The following is a 17,441-nucleotide window of genomic DNA, read 5'->3' as shown; positions in this document are numbered from 1 at the left end:
GAAAAGAAAAGGCGTTTATTAAACTAGGTAGTATCAGGATTGTATCAAGAGTTCGATAACCTTCCATTGTTTGTTCGGTAGCGCGTCGTTGGCTGAAAGAAAGAAGGGAGGGAATGAGGAGGAAGGAACAGCCTTCTTCCCGTAGCTGTAGGCGGCAGTGGATCAGTCAATCAATTGTATAAACGAAGCTGTACCACCCTCCAATATTTTTTTTTTCTCAAGCTTTTCTTTTTTTTTTTTTTTTCAATGTTAACTTTGTTGCGAAAACATAACGTTGTTCAAAGTAACACTTGCCGACAATGCTGAAAACGTGAGGTGAACCATAAGTTCCGTTAACATACAGTATTTGGACAAACAAAAGTAGTAAAATATTGTTAATATAAAATTGACAAAAATAAAATGTTATGCAAGAGGCTAACAAAAGTAAAAAAAACCAACAAAAACTGGGAGGAGATGGTATATTTAAACATTTAAGTAAAAATGACACAACAAACAGACCAATTAAAAAACGTCTCGTCGCGTACTTTAGTTGCTATTTGACCTAAGAAGAAAAACAAGACACTCTTATTATAATGTACGAAATAAACAGCTTCCGCGTTTAAGCACACAACCCTGCTATATTCACGGTCGACAACCACTCGTACTGGTACCACAGCTTGTAGAAACGCAAGCCAATATGAACGACCAATAATATGGTCCCTAAGCACGCCACGAGAGTGCTGTTGCTATGGTAACATCCATTTTCCATCACGGCTTAGTGGATTGATGGCGTAAGCGTTGCTAGCACCACGTCGAACGAGAAGGGATTCCAGCCGCCGTATTAATTACCTGGGGCAGGCTCTCTCTGCTGTGTGGCGGACTTCCTCCCCGATTTGTGTCTTATCGAGCGAGTTCTCATTGGACAACAGAAGAGTGGCTATCCTCTACGTCTTGACAAGCATGTTAATATCTTGACGGCCTTGGTCTTGTTTAGAAGACGCATCAAACTTTGTGTGATACTAGAGGCAAGCAAGAGAAAGCTGCGTTGTTTCTGAAGCCTAAACACTGTAAAACGAATACAAAGATGGGCGAACTTTGAATATTTACTGTGCCTTTACCGTTCGCGTATCAATTAAAAGAAAATTTGTATGTGACTTTATCATTACAAGTTGGATGTTATTTGCGATTCAGGTATGTCATTTAATAATACCACAACAGAACTCTTGAGAGGCCCGTTGTTGAGGAAAGTCAACGTTTAGGAAGAGCAAAACATGGCAACAGAAAAAACAACCGAGTATTAAGTTGTAAAAACTAATTGCCACATCCACATTCATAGTAATATTTAAGAAACTACATAAACGAGACAGTTTAATTGTTTATATATTAAAATACCGTCTACACGCCTAAATCACTACTAAAATTACCTTTATATGCGACACAAAACATGTATAAACATTAAATAACTCGGATCAGGTCCCAGTGGGTTTCGATATCCATGTTGGGCAGAGCACAGATAGCCCATTTGTAGCTTTGTGCTTAATTCTAAACAAACAAAACTCTGATTTAAAAACCATATACTTTATAATATAAACGTCACGGTTCAAATCGTAATGTTCGTATTATTTGAATCTATACAACTAATTTTCAGTTACTTCATATACAGGAGTTAATTTGGTTTGGCATGTAAAGATACTGAAGTTATACAGTTTCGTCTGCAGCCTAAACATTTAGTGGATAATTTTGACCAAAACCTGTTTAGGTACTGTACAAATAGGACAGAGAGAGGGTTTCAAAAATGCTTCCACAGAATAAATAGAAAGATTTTCGGATGTTTTAGAATAAAAGCATATGTTTCAATGTAAACTGTTTTTGCAGATAAACTTCATTAAGTATGAACACGGCCACCAATCAGGAACTACTCGTAACTGGTGATAATTACACGTATATATATTAAAACGTCAGTATAAAACTGGTCCCGCGGTGCACGAACTGTTTTTCATACCCATCACAAGAACATGCTTCCATGGCGGATTCCAGATGAAGGGGAGTTGCTTCAAATGCCAAGGCCAGCTCCTAGAAGACTCTTCCTGGAAACCACTCCCCCATCTACATATACCAGTGATGTTAAAACTGCGTCACGTCGAATGATTCCAGTAAGAAATCAAAAACAAAACCTAAAAACTGTATCTGTTCGCAAAAGGAAACTCGTGTTAGTATTGAATTAAATGAATTTCCATAAATAGATTACCCCTCACAGTTCTGGGAAATATATCAGCAAAACTTTTAAAAATTTAACTCAATTTTAGTTGAAAACTTTCAGACGTATTTTGCTTGCAGCTCATTGGCCAGAACTGTAACTACTTTCAGACGAAGAGATGTTAAAGGAAAATTGCTTGCAGCTCATTGGCTAGAACTGTAACTACTTCTGAACAAAAAGATGTTAAAAGACAAATGCTTGCAGCTCATTGGCCAGAACTGTAACTACTTCTGAACAAAAAGATGTTAAAAGACAAATGCTTGCAGCTCATTGGCCAGAACTGTAACTATCGAACAAAGAGGTGTTAAAAGACAAACTGTTGGAGCTCATTGGCCAAAACCGTAACTAGTGGACAAAGAGGTGTTAAAAAATTGCTTGCAGCTCATTGGCCAGAACTGTAACTATTGAACAAAAAAAAAAAGTTGTTTCTCAAAAGAACTGGTAGAAGTGCATACAATCCTGTCCACGTTTGTTTTATTTTGTGTATGAAGCACTAAATAATCAGAAAATGAATTAAGAACAACTAAACTTAATGTAACACCGACCTAAATCACTAACGAATAATAACGCCGTAAACGTAATTCAACCGACAAACTACCCTCAACTATATGAGGCTAAAATCTGGGTTTTGATACCCTTGGAGGGCACATCACAAATAGCCCACCATGTAGTTTGAGTTTGGTTTGGTTTTTGAATTTTGCGTAAAGTACTTGAGGGCTATATGCGCTAGCCGTCCCTAATTTAGAAGTATAAGACGAGAGGGAAGGCAGTTAGTCATCACTACCCACCGCCAATTCTTGGGCTACTCTTTTACCAACGAACAGAGGGGCTGACCGTCACATTATAACGCCCCCACGGCTGAAAGGGCGAGCATGATTGGTGTGACGGGGATTTGAACCCGCGACCCTCAGAATTCGACTCGAGTGTCTTAACTACTTGGCCATGCTGGGCCCCTACGGTGAAGATGTGTGCTTAACTACAAACAAATCAATCGGCGGAGCAAATGTCTTTTTTGGGGGAGGTCTAATTTTTCTAGGGGTACTGATAATTTACGAGATTACAGTAAAGAACATCATAACAGGTGATATTATGTGTTATGGTGTGTTTAACTTTAGATCAACCAATTTTTTGAAAGATGTCCGAAACGTTTGATTTATTATTTTATTTTTGGAATACAGTACGAATACACAATAACTTGAATAGCATTTCACGTGTGTCTACATCAGGTTGACAAGACACACTAATCAAATGAAGGGGCAGTTATTTTCTTACCAAAGATTTACCCCCTCAAAAAGAATCATGTAAAAGGTATTATCAAACTGGATTCACGCTAGACCACCTACAACAGTTTAAAAAAAAATCACCCACCTGCCCCCCACTAGTACAGCGGTATGTCTCCGGATTTACAACGCTAAAATCAGGCGTTCGATTCCTCTCGGTGGGCTCAACAGATAGCCCGATGTGGCTTTGCTTTTCGAAAACACAGACGCATACCCATCCCCAGTTCGAATTACAGTTAAATCACCAATACAGATTTCACTGTGTACGTTTTCTAACACCCCCTCCAACTTGTGTTAATGATCTAAATTATAGTCCTAAACCAATTTTTAATGTTTGTTCGTTTGTAATTAAATGCTGTGTCACTGGAGAGCGGTTTTAGTGGATTTTATTATAACTATTTTAACCTATTTAACGTCTAAATTATATCAAAATACAAAAAAATGTTTTATTCTGAAGTACTTTAAATTATGAATCACGTATTCTTTAGAACTTTATAAATAATGATGGAACATGAAGTCTCACTAGCTTGTATTTAATTCTAATCAGTTATCAACATTTTCAGCATAATACGTGATTTCATTATTTCTAGCCGGTTTTTTTTTTATCATTATACACATCTGAATAAAAACCACATGAATCTCACCCATTCTTAACAAAAGCCAGTTATAACAAAACCTAAACCAGATAAAACAATGACAGATACCCACAGAAGACACGTATGTTTGTTTCAGGTATTTATATAAAGCTACATAAGGGTTAATCTACAATTGTTCAAGTGTTTTGAACTGACGAATAAAAGAAGCAATGTGATTCGTTAAAAGGTTGCGCAGTTACTGAAAGGAAGTGAAAGCATTGTGTAAAGACCTGTGTGGTACGCCGGAAAAAAAAAAAAACAATCACATGGTCCGTGAACAAAGAAGTTAGAAAACAGAAGCAGCTAGTCAATATCACCTATTTCCATCTCTTGGAATATTCTAACTGAACAGTAACATGTAACTAACCCTCACATAGCAAAACCCCAGCCTCATATTTCTTCGATTTTACAGCAACGGGATGCGAACAAGGGACCTTCGAATCCATAGTCTGGCCCGTTAACTACTGAAATCCGACCCATTTCAAAACGTTTAATGACATTATTAACCTGACAGCTGTAAAGAAGTGTACCAAATTATCTTTGTTATTAATCCAACCACACCCATCTCATAGTTCAGCGATTAGCCTTAAGACTTATAAAGCTAAAAATTAGGTTTTTGCAGTCGTAGTCAGAAGTGTAGCTTTGAGCTCAACAAACTTAGTCGTTAATTTTATGATTGTCATTCATTTACAATACATAGGATACCATATAATCATACATACACTTCCCAAGTGATTTTTATAAATAAAAAATCTAAAAGTTGTTGTTTTGAATTAAGCACAAAGCTACACAATGGGCTATCTGTGCTCTGCCCACCACGGGTATCGAAACCCGGTTTTTAGCGTTGGAAGTCCGTAGGCATACCGCTGAGTCACTGGGAGGCAAATCTAAAAGAAATAGGTCCAGCATGCCAGATAATTAGGGTACTCGACTCGTAATCTGAGGGTCTCGGTGTTCAAATCCCTGTCACATAAAATATACTCGCTCTTTCAGCCGTTGGGGCGTTATTATGTGACGGTCAACCCCACTATGTGTTGGTAAAAGAGTATCCCAAGAGTTGGCGGTTGGTGGTGATGACTAGCTGCCTTCCCTCTAGTCTTACACTGCTAAATTAGGGACGGTTAGCACAGATAGTCCTCGTGTAGCTGAAAATAAGGCTTGCTTTTCTATTTACCCCATTTTTTGTCAATTGCGTAGTTTCTGGTCCTCTGATCTGGGTTCAGGATCGAAATTCTGAGAGTCTATTCACAACAAACTCGGGTTTGGGTTTGTCATACATGAAGACGCGATGAAAGAAGAAGGATTATTCTCATGCTACATTTAGGTTTGATTCCCTTCCTGGTTCAAAGCTTTTGAATTATTTGACTTTTAACACTACCCTATCATAAGCCTATTTATCCTTCAAACTGATAAAAAAGAAATTTCTCGACATTATAACAGAGTTTTCGAAGGTAATGTGCCTAACACTGGATAAACAGTTAATCTCATTAAAGGCAGCTTGAATGTATAATGAAGAACATTAAAAATTAAAATGATTCTTAGTGCACAATGTTTGGACAAGGTTTTACTATCATCAGATGATTATGATCTGAATGTATTTTCGCTTCAATTTTTGTATGTCATCATGTATCACTGTCTGAGACGAAACGTTGTACTGAAATGTAAACCTATTACTATCAATCCATAACCAGCTGATTCAAAACTTTATATGTCTTTGATGAATAGGTACCTACCTATTGATAAGATATATATATATCAATTATATTTTATGTTTGAACGTTTCTGAGTGCTGTATCTTAACCACGGAAGAGTTTCAAACACGAAACTATTCTCAACATGACAAGAAAGTCAGAGTTGGTCCGAGATGAGGAAAACCTCCAACTGACATGGAAGATAAAATGATGACAGAAAATAAATTAATCGATATATTTCCCGATGGAAAATTTTACAATATGACATATGATTTGAAAATTTCGGCGTCTAATTTCAAAACAACTTTCGTGTGGTGTTTAACCATAACAGACTGTATACACAATGTCCATCATGGACATCAAAACTCGATTTTTAGCGTTAACACCCTTAAGTGTGCCATTTAACCACTAAATGGCTAGAAACATGTGAACTTTGCAGGACACTGCCAAAACGATTAAAAGATAATTTCAATTTACAACATTGAGACAACAGTGGAGTAATATCAATCAATGATATGCAAATCAAGAATTTTATCATCGGTCATGTCGCCTGAAACATAAACGATCAGTCATTTAGTCTGTATAATAAGTTCCACAATATCTTAATGTCAGTTGTCATTTTAAAGTGCATCACACATCAGTCATTGAATGATTGAAACTTGACCAATTAGACCAACCTCTTGCGAGTTGGTTCCAAATGTTTCAAACGACTATTAACCTAGTACGAAAACAATGACATAATTACTCAACGCCTACGAGGTACGAACCATTATTCACAATACAACAATTGTTACTATCGTCGATTCTGCTCGCCACAATTGTGAGTTACTAATTCCGAGACTGAATAAGATGTTCGCAGCCGTAACTAAGCATCTTATGAGCGCGTAGACGGTTAGCTATCCTTTATATCTAATACCTACTTAGACGCATTTTCCTTACAGCAAGGCACAAAATGACTAACATGTAATGCTACCTACAACATATCCAAAATACAAACGACATAAGGATCAACTTTCTTTGTGTGTTTTTAAGTATGAGTGGTACCACATCCTACAAGTATTTGGACTCGTTTTCAACCAGGATCGTGATGCATATTACATACTGTATTAAGAAAAGATGTCAGTTATCTTACCAACTTCTACGTTATTCAGAATAATGCTATCATTTTTTTCATATAATGGTCATTTGCTTCCTTGTCTTCAGCTCACTGGTAAGTAACGTCCACCACCAAGCATGTTTAACCTTATTTTCAATCCGTGTAAGCATGTATTTATATGAAATGCATCTTGGAGAAGGGTTGTACATCATCAGATGACTGGAGATAATAAAGATGACTTCATTCAAAAAGTGCTAAAGATATGTTTTTAGGACCTTGTCAACACTAATTGCAATCATGCAACATCGGTATGTAGTTTCGTTTGGTCATCATGGTGACCATGTGACGTAACTGAAGTGAAATGTCACGAATTGCAAAGACTTAAAAGGTTATTTCTAACCAATATTCATTTTCAAGCATATGCTGGATTACCAATTATTTGCATTTTAGCTCACACAGCGCATCATCAGATGCCTAATTTGCATAAAAATGAAGCGAGTGAGTTGAGTAGATAAACACCTTACAACAGTAGCTTTTACCTTAGCGTAGCTAAAATATTATAAACAGTTATCACGTATTTGTTTTATGTATTATACATTTGGCTTAGCAAACTGAGTTCACTCAATTGGTATATCCTTTAAACAGACGACACACACAAATAATTGTTCAACATATTTCCATAATTATGTTTTTTTATTTAAGATACTACTAAGGGGTCCATATCTATATGTGAAATTGGGATAGTTTATATCCTAAACATGACAAGAAGACGGAACGGTTAAACTCTGCTCTACCGATGTCAGACGACAAATCCAAGTCAGTACAGTTATTTTGTTGTTGTCGCAGCACGTGAAACTATTATTTTGATCTGCCTCACGACTCATCTTTATGTTCCTTCGATATTTTCGTTTCGTAATATGGTAACCTTTAGGTGTGATGTGGTGACTTCTAAGTGCGTATAGAAATTAGCGAAGGTTCTTCGTTTGTTTAAAATGACAAATTGCACGTGTCACACAACACGTTTACTTACACAGTAACAAGACAAAGTACGACCACTAACTGACGTCTTAATAACGTTAACTGACTGCGTTATCTAAAAGCAGTTCGCACACAAGAACAACTGAGGTTGGCGTTAACTTGCGCGTTGTCATTACATGGTACAGCAGTCTGTCACTTCTACCCACAGCTGCTGGATAACACGTTGAGTTACGCCATCTATTCTCTGAAAACATTAGGCCTAACAAATAGCACAGAAACTGACTACAGAGTAAGTGACAAAAAATAAAATAAAAATCAGGAGAGAGAGATACATTTATTCGTCATCAATGTTGTTCAACGGAGCAGAAACATCGGATCATGTATGAATAAGATTTGGCCTAACTCTGAACCGTGCCTATACAGTATGATTACACACTGAAAACGTGCATCATATTACGATCAGAGTTAAGGTTGAAGGATATATTTGTCTTACCCTTACAAGTTGACAAAATCTCCCCTAAAATCTTAGTAACATATAAATGTTTAATATAGAATTAAATAAACTATTTGTTCATCAATAATTTGCTGTTATATGGTGATCAGTACGTGTACTTTTAAACCATTATATTTATCTGTTTTAGTTCACCATCCTCAATACATACGATGGAGGAAGCATAGTCCTCAAAACAACTGCTTCACTGAAGGAAGTCCCAACCTCGTTCAAACGAAAAATACTAGATTCGTGAGGCCCGGCATGGCCAGGTGGGTTAAGGTGTTCGACTCGTAATCTGAGGGTCGCGGGTTCGAATCCCCGTCGCACCAAACATGCTCGTCGCCCCCAGCCGTGAGGGCGTTATTATGTTACCGTCAATCCCACTATTCGTTGGTAAAAGAGTAGCCCAAGAGTTGGCGGTGGGTGGTGATCACTAGCTGCCTTCCCTCTAGTCTTAACTCTGCTAAATTAGGGACGGCTAGCGCAGATAGCCCTCGTGTAGTTTTGCGCGAAATTCCAAAAAAACAAACAAACTTACTTTGCTGTGTTTGTGTGTAGAGACAAGTAACAGATCTATTTAGAATCCATAAATACTCTTTGGTTATTGTACAGTACGTAACACTACCTACTGTACAATTCTCTATCAGCCCACTCATCATTTTGTTAACATATTGTAGCATGTTTTCCACACAATGTCACGTTGGGGCGTTTTTCTCTTTAAATCTTCGTACTATCTACATCAAGAGTAGTTCGCGTGACTTTTGACATATCATGTTATAAGTTTGGTGGTTATATATTAAACACGATTGTTGTTCCTATTATTAATACACATTAAGAAAGGAACCTTGGTGACCTTTGACACCCCTCTTACCGCCACTGAAACCACCAATCACCGCACGACACAGGAGAAAACAGTAACGTTACGAAACAAATCAGAAACACCAAAACGGATATTATGTACGCTTTATTCTCAGAGATTTTGTTTAAGCCCATTATTTTGTTCAAAGTGAAAGTAGTACATTGATTATAAACAGTCGGAACTGTAATTGTGGTGTTTCTCTGTCTGTTATGAAACAAAACAACTTACATTTTTAAACTATACACACACACACATACCAGCTGGAATACACGTCCTCTGGACGGAAGATATGTAAATTTATAAGTTATGAAAGGTCATCTTAGGACGTGAAAAGTTGTTTTCCATATGTGTAGGTCCGGCATGGTCAGGTGGTTAAGGCACTCGACTCGTAATCTGAGGATCACAGGTTCGAATCCCCGTCATACCAAAGATGCTCGCTCTTTCAGCCGTGGGGACGTTATAATGTTCCGTCAATCCCACTATTCGTTGGTAAAAGAGTAGTCCAAGAGTTGGGGGTGGGTGGTGATGACTAGCTGCCTTCCCTCTGGTCTTAAACTGCTAAATTAGGGATGGGTAGAGCAGATAGTCCTCGTGTAGCTTTGGGCGAAATTCAGAACCAAACCATATGTGTAATTGAAAAAAAAAAGAGCCCACAGAAACTGTAAAACACAAAACATGAAACCGCAAATTTGTATGTATTTCCAAACACACTTAGGAAACCTTCATGACAAATTTAATGAAGCACCCTTAACAGGAGTCAAGATAATGGCAAAAACTCCCATAAAACTGAAAATGTGTACGTTCCTTCCTGTGGACCCAAGAAACCTTCGTGCCAAATTTAGTAAAGAGTTACAAACAGAGGAAGAAGTAATGGTAACAAACGCAAAAACGCCCATAAAAACACATAAAAACTGAACATTTGTATGTATCTACCCACGGACCTAGTATGAACCACCATACCAATTTTGGTGAAGATCCATCAACGCCCTGAGTAAGTTACATGGACATGCAACCGTGATATTTATAAAGATCCGTATTTCACAATATATATATATTATTCACTACAGATATATTACAAAGTTCTGTTTCTTCAATTATATTTTCTGTTCGAAAACTTTTGTCAGCAGAAACGACCAGACTGCCCCCTCCCCCCCAAAAAAAATCTTTATAAAACAAAAGTAATTTCGAACAAGCAAACTATGAAAGATCACGTGCAAAGGCTTGCATCAGTTATATCAACTTCTGCACCTATTGGGTAATGTAACCTAAATGTGGGATCGATTACCGCTTTTGGGTGGAACATTTTCAACGCCCAAATTCTAAAAATCATTTTATGATAAAGTGAGGAGAGTAATAATAATAAACACAGCTTTATATTTTTTCTCCATATCGCATCCTTTTGTATTTTGTTTGAACTCAAATCCATCTGAGTAAATGCACATAAATTTTGATAGCATAATATTTAAAATCATTTATAGTTGTTTTTGCCTCGAGCGACCCCTACAATTGCGCTCACTTACCGCCGCTCAAATTCATTTTCTGTATTACGCTCTGGTAACAACCACTTTTCTTTCATACTTGGTAACGCGTACAATCAAAATAAGTATCGGTTAAGCCTATTTCTAAACATCCTTCCTTTCAACAATATTTTTTTTTCTCCCAGAGAATCGAACCTCCACACCAATTATAGTTTCAATATTGTGTATTTTGTCTTTATGACCACTGTAGTAAGTTAGCTAACACCAAAGTTGCATATTTGTCCAATAAGAAAGTCCCAGCATTCATTTCGTTGTAGTTCTCACGTCACTGATGACATATATCCAATGATGATAGGTCAAGGGCCAAAGTGACGGCTCTGAATCGAAGCGAGCTTAGAAGTGATTACTGGGTGTTTGTAACTTGTCCAAAGTTCTAAGTTTGTTTTACGAGTATAGTCACTGTTGTAAACATGGCTCCAGTACTTAATATTTTTATTTTCTTTCCGTCATCAAACAATAGAAGGCTTGAGTTGGAAGTTAAGACCGAGCAGTGACTTTCAAACATTACCTACGGAGCTAAAAAAATTTTGAACAGAACACACTCATAGATTCATAACAACAAAACTTAGTTGTTTGAGGCAAATACAATTAAACAGATGGTTGGTTTAGTAATAGTCCTCAATTCATATTATTGGAGCAAATTCCAGTCCTCACAAAGATGTCTCACTTCTATAACTACTTCTCAAATACGCTGAAAACACAATTTTCAACGAAATATTAAATGCTACTAACTGGCAAAATACGAGGAAGTACGCTTACAAACAGGGACTTTTATGAAGACATGGTCCTTGAACAAACTTTTTGCAAAAAAGCAATCTTCAACAAGCTACTCAAGACTTCCACGTACAAAGGCGAACCAGGGGGCGCTGTAGCACCCCTACCTTTACATATTGGACTTGTATAGCAACTGTAAGATATAATTTCAGGAGGCATGACCCCAAATCCCCCTATACTGAGCTACATGTGATAACACGGGGGCTACTTTCAGTAGCTCCTTATATTTTCAATTTCTCATTGTAAAATCTGCATGTCTAGCCAACCACCCTACACACACTTTTCACCTCCTTCCTACACCACTGATGTAGTGATTTTCAGAAGAACAGATTAATTTCTGTAAGGAAGCAGTCCTCAAATAGAGCAGTCTTCAGGCTAAATGATACAGCAAACTTCTCTGAAAAAAACAAACTTATTTTAGAGAAAATAAAGGTGTATTCTGTGAAGAAATAGTCCTCAAACAGTGCACTCTTCAGTCTAAATAATATAGAAAATTTATGTGAAAACAACAACAAACTTACTTTAAAGAAAGCAGAGTTGAATTCTGTGAAGAAAGTCCTCAAACAGAGCATTCCTCAGACTAAATGATACAGTAAACTTCCCTAAAAAATCCTTGTTTTAAAGAAAAGACAGTTAAATTCTATGAGGAAGCAACCCTCAAGCAGAACAAAGACTCTTGAAGATGAATATTACACTCAGATTCTGAGAAATAAAGATCCATGAACTTGACCACTTTCCCCACCAATTCTTAACTGCTTCTGTGAGACAAATTGCGTGAAAGAAGCTAACTTCACGACACACCCACCACTAATTTAAACGAAACTTGGCTCACTTTCATTATTGGGTTTTTCCTGTTACTATCTACCTCACAACATCAAACAGGCAAAGTTTATCTTTTTCTAAGTTGTGCAACAGAAACTAAAATCAAAGCTTCATTACTACCACATAAAATATCTACAGAGTCATTCGTTCAGGTCAAATCTTAAAATATCAGAACTTCCATCCGATCTGAAGTCTAGCGTGAAAATTACATGCAATGTTGAAAATGACGACCGTATCAGCCAATCGTAACTTGGGTAAAAAGTCTAAAGCCAATCAGACAACAAACCGGAACAATATATCTATCTATTCTTCCTGCTAGCCAGAAGAAAAGCTAATGTCTATAAAAAAAAAAACGTGACCTGTTTCAGTTCGTAGACACCTGTTAACATCATAACACTAAATAAATACATTTATTAATTGTGTGACGCGTAATCTAATTTCAAACATTTTTTAACAGATTATTACCACAGAGAGCGTTTGTTTTGTTTTTTGAATTTCGCGTGAAGCTACACGAGAGCTATCTGCGCTGGCCGTTCCTAATTCAGCAGTGTAAGACTAGAGGAAAGCAGCTGGTCATCACTACCCACTGCCAACTCTTGGGCTACTCTTTTACCAATGAATAGTGGGACTGGCCGTACATTATAACGCCCCTACGGCTGAAAGAGCGAGCATGTTTGGTGTGACTGGAACTATTGAGTGTGAACAGAATAAGTGTTCAAAATACGAGAACACTTGGATGTAAGAATTAATAATTTAATATAAAACACGTTCGTAAATTGTTGCATATTTTCATGTCCACAGAATTCAAATATCGAATGTTTGCTACATTTCCGTACCGACTTGAAGAATGAGAGTATATTATCACGTGGCCGTGACCAAAGAAATTAATGAATCTAGTGATACACCATTAAACATGTTCTAAGTTTCATATGGATCAGAGTCAGTGTGTGTGTGTTTGTGTGAGAGGGGGGCCAAGTTAGCGTAGTCCCCCCCCCACACACACACCGATTCTGATCCATATAAAACAATATATAACAAAACTGACTTTAGATACACATTAACTGAGCAGTTTTTCGTGTAACGACTAACGGCTAGCCCCGGGCTATTCGCTGGAGTAGGGTTTTGTGAAGTAGTCATCAGAATATATAGTAAGTACATTTCTACAACGAAGCAGTCTTCAGAATATATAGTAAGTACATTTCTACAACGAAGCAGTCCTCAGAATATATAGTAAGTACATTTCTAAAATGAAGCAGTCCTCAGAATATATACTAAGTACATTTCTAAAACGAAGCAGTCCTCAGAATATATAGTAAGTACATTTCTAAAACGAAGCAGTCCTCAGAATATATACTAAGTACATTTCTAAAACGAAGCAGTCCTCAGAATATATAGTAAGTACATTTCTAAAATGAAGCAGTCCTCAGAATATATACTAAGTACATTTCTACAACGAAGCAGTCCTCAGGATATATAGTAAGTACATTTCTACAACGAAGCAGTCCTCAGAATATATACTAAGTACATTTCTAAAACGAATCAGTCCTCAGAATATATACTAAGTACATTTCTAAAATGAAGCAGTCCTCAGGATATATAGTAAGTACATTTCTACAACGAAGCAGTCCTCAGAATATATAGTAAGTACATTTCTAAAACGAAGCAGTCCTCAGAATATATAGTAAGTACATTTCTACAACGAAGCAGTCCTCAGAATATATACTAAGTACATTTCTAAAATGAAGCAGTCCTCAGAATATATAGTAAGTACATTTCTACAACGAAGCAGTCCTCAGAATATATAGTAAGTACATTTCTAAAACGAAGCAGTCCTCAGAATATATACTAAGTACATTTCTAAAACGAAGCAGTCCTCAGAATATATAGTAAGTACATTTCTAAAATGAAGCAGTCCTCAGAATATATAGTAAGTACATTTCTACAACGAAGCAGTCCTCAGAATATATAGTAAGTACATTTCTAAAACGAAGCAGTCCTCAGAATATATACTAAGTACATTTCTAAAACGAAGCAGTCCTCAGAATATATAGTAAGTACATTTCTAAAACGAAGCAGTCCTCAGAATATATAGTAAGTACATTTCTAAAACGAAGCAGTCCTCAGAATATATAGTAAGTACATTTCTAAAACGAAGCAGTCCTCAGAATATATAGTAAGTACATTTCTAAAACGAAGCAGTCCTCAGAATATATAGTAAGTACATTTCTAAAACGAAGCAGTCCTCAGAATATATAGTAAGTACATTTCTAAAACGAAGCAGTCCTCAGAATATATAGTAAGTACATTTCTAAAACGAAGCAGTCCTCAGAATATATACTAAGTACATTTCTAAAACGAAGCAGTCCTCAGAATATATAGTAAGTACATTTCTAAAACGAAGCAGTCCTCAGAATATATAGTAAGTACATTTCTAAAACGAAGCAGTCCTCAGAATATATAGTAAGTACATTTCTAAAACGAAGCAGTCCTCAGAATATATAGTAAGTACATTTCTAAAACGAAGCAGTCCTCAGAATATAGTAGTAAAACGAAGCAGTATATATAGTCTACATTTCTATAACGAAGCAGTCCTCAGAATATATAGTAAGTACATTTCTACAACGAAGCAGTCCTCAGAATATATAGTAAGTACATTTCTACAACGAAGCAGTCCTCAGAATATATAGTAAGTACATTTCTATAACGAAGCAGTCCTCAGAATATATAGTAAGTACATTTCTAAAACGAAGCAGTCCTCAGAATATATAGTAAGTACATTTCTATAACGAAGCAGTCCTCAGAATATATAGTAAGTACATTTCTATAACGAAGCAGTCCTCAGAATATATAGTAAGTACATTTCTATAACGAAGCAGTCCTCAGAATATATAGTAAGTACATTTCTATAACGAAGCAGTCCTCAGAATATACAGTAAGTACATTTCTAAAACGAAGCAGTCCTCAGAATATATAGTAAGTACATTTCTATAACGAAGCAGTCCTCAGAATATATAGTAAGTACATTTCTACAACGAAGCAGTCCTCAGAATATATAGTAAGTACATTTCTACAACGAAGCAGTCCTCAGAATATATAGTAAGTACATTTCTATAACGAAGCAGTCCTCAGAATATACAGTAAGTACATTTCTAAAACGAAGCAGTCCTCAGAATATATAGTAAGTACATTTCTATAACGAAGCAGTCCTCAGAATATATAGTAAGTACATTTCTACAACGAAGCAGTCCTCAGAATATATAGTAAGTACATTTCTACAACGAAGCAGTCCTCAGAATATATAGTAAGTACATTTCTATAACGAAGCAGTCCTCAGAATATATAGTAAGTACATTTCTACAACGAAGCAGTCCTCAGAATATATAGTAAGTACATTTCTAAAACGAAGCAGTCCTCAGAATATATAGTAAGTACATTTCTACAACGAAGCAGTCCTCAGAATATATACTAAGTACATTTCTATAACGAAGCAGTCCTCAGAATATATAGTAAGTACATTTCTAAAACGAACCAGTCCTCAGAATATATAGTAAGTACATTTCTATAACGAAGCAGTCCTCAGAATATATAGTAAGTACATTTCTATAACGAAGCAGTCATCAGAATATATACTAAGTACATTTCTATAACGAAGCAGTCCTCAGAATATATAGTAAGTACATTTCTATAACAAAGCAGTCCTCAGAATATATAGTAAGTACATTTCTATAACGAAGCAGTCCTCAGAATATATAGTAAGTACATTTCTACAACGAAGCAGTCCTCAGAATATATAGTAAGTACATTTCTAAAACGAAGCAGTCCTCAGAATATATAGTAAGTACATTTCTAAAACGAAGCAGTCCTCAGAATATATAGTAAGTACATTTCTAAAACGAAGCAGTCCTCAGAATATATAGTAAGTACATTTCTACAACGAAGCAGTCCTCAGAATATATAGTAAGTACATTTCTATAACGAAACAGTCCTCAGAATATATAGTAAGTACATTTCTAAAACGAATCAGTCCTCAGAATATATAGTAAGTACATTTCTATAACGAAGCAGTCATTAGACGCTTTTTCTCTAACATTTTCCTTTCCACATGGCATAATCACATATTTCGTTTAAAACCGGTTTACTAGGTATATTGACCATAACCAAGTGTTATAACATTTAGCACTTTGACCGCGCATGACCACGTGCTAATAATGTTGAACAACATACACGTTTTTTGTTTGCTTGCTTTTTCTATTAATGACTAGTCATGTATTACTTCCTGATCGCCGTTATTAAGAGGATTTTGAAAAGTTGCTATTATCAACAAATAATGGGTGATACTAAGGAATCAACTTTGTATACTTATCTACATTGGAAGAAAATATATAATCGGACTCAACATAATTCACGTATTTCACCTTGTTCACGCTACAACACTTGTTCATAGAACTACTGACGTTAACCACTAATGTATCTGCCGTATCACATTGGCGTGATGAGCCCTGGTATTCAACGAAAGGCCTCTTCGAAAATTACTTTCACTCACAGGTTCTAAAGGTTCGTAAGCACCAGATAAAATAAATATCGTGTATTTGTATGGCCGTAGATGAGTGTTAAAACCTTTAATAAAGTTTCCTATGAGAAACAATTGTAAAGTTAAACACTAAAGTTGACCTGATTTGTTCTTAATATGTTCTGAAACCTGATTGGATTCTGACACTTCTAATAAATTATTTTTCGTTATATACAGCTGAGAACTTTATTCCAATCACATGAACATGTTGCATACAGTACGAATTAAATCATGTCTTGCAAGACTCTCACAGTTTTATACGGGTCCTGTGATGTTTAATAGTATACATATATCCATATTCTACCATCAGGTAATAATGACTGCTCAGGTAAATCTTGACAAATCAGATGGAAAGGCACAGTCAGATCCTCTAGGTCCCATGATCATGACCTGCTTTATGCTTCTGTCATCTTGTACTTTTAGCAAACAGATTAACGGTTATGAAGTTTCATACCCATAGAAACACACG

At 36.2% G+C, this 17,441-nt stretch overlaps 1 protein-coding gene across 26 annotated transcripts in view; it reads right to left on the bottom strand.

The window, feature by feature from the left end:
- LOC143254232 (uncharacterized) overlaps positions 1–17,441 on the bottom strand; it is a 142,727-nt gene that overhangs the window by 31,746 nt on the left and 93,540 nt on the right. Inside the window, exon 1 of one of the 26 annotated variants that reach the window (XM_076509052.1) lies at positions 12,102–12,120. The exons of the other annotated variants lie outside the window; for them this stretch is intronic. The gene's annotated coding sequence lies outside the window, so the exon portion shown is untranslated. Of the gene's footprint in view, positions 1–12,101; positions 12,121–17,441 lie in introns of those variants that run through there. 26 annotated transcript variants of the gene reach the window in all.

This window comes from Tachypleus tridentatus, chromosome 6 (assembly GCF_004210375.1).
Source record: "Tachypleus tridentatus isolate NWPU-2018 chromosome 6, ASM421037v1, whole genome shotgun sequence".
Lineage (NCBI taxonomy): Eukaryota > Metazoa > Arthropoda > Merostomata > Xiphosura > Limulidae > Tachypleus > Tachypleus tridentatus.
This window is presented reverse-complemented; position numbering and strand designations above follow the sequence as displayed.